At 45.6% G+C, this 2,500-nt stretch overlaps 1 protein-coding gene across 1 annotated transcript in view; it reads left to right on the top strand.

The window, feature by feature from the left end:
- LOC125037298 (dolichyl-diphosphooligosaccharide--protein glycosyltransferase subunit 2-like) overlaps nucleotides 1-2,500 on the top strand; it is a 24,050-nt gene that overhangs the window by 21,016 nt on the left and 534 nt on the right. The window contains 1 exon segment of the mRNA XM_047630366.1: nucleotides 2,167-2,500. This exon segment is cut by the window's right edge and continues 534 nt beyond it. The gene's annotated coding sequence lies outside the window, so the exon portion shown is untranslated.

Below are 2,500 nucleotides of genomic sequence, written 5' to 3'. Positions count from 1 at the left end.
TGGGTGTGCGTGTGTGTCTGGGTGTGTGGTTTGGGTGTGGCGTGTGTGTCTGGGTGTGGGTGTGCGTCTGGGTGTGGGTGTGGGTGTGCGTGTGTGTCTGGGTGTGGGTGTGCATGGGGGGTGTGCGGTGTGGTGTGTGTGTCTGGGTGTGCGTGTGTGTCTGGGTGTGGGTGGGTGTGCGTGTGTGTCTGGGTGTGGGTGGGTGTGCGTGTGTGTCTGGGTGTGGGTGTGCGTGTGGGTGTGCGTGTGTGTCTGGGTGTGGGTGTGGGTGTGGGTGTGCGTCTGTGTCTGGGTGTGGGTGTGGGTGTGCGTCTGGGTGTGGGTGTGGGTGTGCGTGTGTGTCTGGGTGTGGGTGTGCGTGTGTGTCTGGGTGTGGGTGTGGGTGTGGGTGTGCGTGTGCGTGTGTGTCTGGGTGTGCGTGTGTGTCTGGGTGTGGGTGTGCGTGTGTGTCTGGGTGTGGGTGTGCGTGTGCGTGTGTGTCTGGGTGTGGGTGTGCGTGTGCGTGTGTGTCTGGGTGTGGGTGTGCGTGTGCGTCTGGGTGTGGGTGTGCGTGTCTGGGTGTGGGTGTGCGTGTCTGGGTGTGGGTGTGGGTGTGCATGTGTGTCTGGGTGTGGGTTTGGGTGTGCGTGTGTGTCTGGGTGTTGGTGTGCGTGTGTGTCTGGGTGTTGGTGTGCGTGTGTGTCTGGGTGTGGGTGTGGGTGTGGGTGTGCGTGTGTGTCTGGGTGTGGGTGTGGGTGTGCGTGTGTGTCTGGGTGTGGGTGTGGGTGTGGGTGTGTGTCTGGGTGTGGGTGTGGGTGTGCGTGTGTGTCTGGGTGTGGGTGTGTGTCTGGGTGTGGGTGTGCGTGTGTGTCTGGGTGTGGGTGTGGGTGTGGGTGTGTGTGTCTGGGTGTGGGAGTGGGTGTGGGTGTGCGTGTGTGTCTGGGTGTGGGTGTGCGCGTGCTTGCGTAAGTGTGTGTGTGGGTGTGCGTGTGTGTCTGTGCGTTTGTTCGGAGGGAGGTGATGTTGCAAAGGATGAAAGGAAGGTCTTTTACAAGTAAGGTCTTGTCACTTTGTAGTTCTGCTCAGCTTTGGTAAATAAGGGTATGACATAGGTACTGGAATACTAGTGTGAATGGCCATTGGTAACAAATCTTTTATGAGCAAAAAACTACTATAACTTGTGGGATTTTTTCTCAGTAAATACCTTGAATGTAAATAACAAGTCTCCTTTTAACTATGTATTTTAAATCAATATTTCTTATCATTATCTTTGCTATTATCATTATCATTCCACAAATAAGATGATTAGCAGTTCCATACCAAACCAAGTGCAGTCATCTAGCCTGAGATATATATGTGCTGGTAGATGAGGACAGGATGAAGTCAGTCTCCCTTGCATGACTTGTGGGATTTGTTGTGAAATAACAGAAATTTTCTGTAGTAAAGAAAGTGTATATCCTTGTTTAGGTTTCAAATTTATTTAGGTTTTCACAATCCTCTTCTTTTTTTTTCTTTTTTTTTCTTTTTTTTTTTTTGGGGGGGGGGGGGGCTACATTACTAGTGTTGAATGGGCTCATCTTTTGTCAAGCAGCATGCCATAGTAACATCGACATCTTAAAGGATATTGCATTAGGCAAGCACACTTGTCACCACGACCTAGTTCTGGCGTGGAGGAGGCAAATACTGGACTTGACCACCAGATTATTTTGAACCTCTGGCCTCCTGAGGAAAAACACCAACGATGCAATCCTGAACATGTGCACACCAAAATGAAGAGACCATGCTTGTATAGACCTTGTTTGGTAGTTGGTTGTATTATATTGCTAAAGGCTTTCTCCTCTCTCCAATCTCATTTCCCGTCCTTTAGAGGATGTGTATATATGATTAATTCCCTTTTTATATATGTATATTAGTATGAAAAACTGCATGGTAGCCCATAAGAATGCATTTGTTACTGTAATATTTAATGTACAATTTGCATGATTTTATTTTATTTTTATTTTTTTAATTATTATTATTTATTAATTTTGTTTTTATTTTTTTGCATTAATGATACAAAGTAATTATGAAACTGAAAGGATGACTTGTTTTCTGGAGCAAAAGGTGAATAGTTTTGATAACAATAAACAAAGCATAAACTTCTGTTCAAGAAATTAAAGTAATTCTTCCTTTCTTTCCACCTTGCAGGACCGATTGAGCTAGTTTCCGGAGCAGTAATGGTGAATAGGTGACAGTCTGCGTGACATTAATTTTTTTTTAATTATTATTATTGTCATCAATAATAAAGTGTCCTCGCCATTCCAACTTTGATGACGTTGACTGTCTCCCTTGCCGTGCTTTGTATTTATGGCAACGCAGACATTTTCCTGTGCAAAAGTGATAGTTATTCTTAGGAAAGAATGCAGCAAGAAGATGTAAGAAAATGGGAGAAAAAAGGAAAATGAAGACAGGAGCGAGGATGAAAGAAGAAAGAAAAAAAAGAAGATGGAAGATAAAGTGTTAAATATACAAACTGATTGGA

The sequence above is a fragment of the Penaeus chinensis genome, chromosome 23 (genome assembly GCF_019202785.1).
Source record: "Penaeus chinensis breed Huanghai No. 1 chromosome 23, ASM1920278v2, whole genome shotgun sequence".
Taxonomy (NCBI): domain Eukaryota; kingdom Metazoa; phylum Arthropoda; class Malacostraca; order Decapoda; family Penaeidae; genus Penaeus; species Penaeus chinensis.
Note: the sequence above shows the minus strand (reverse complement) of the source record. Positions and strands in the feature narration are given on the sequence as shown.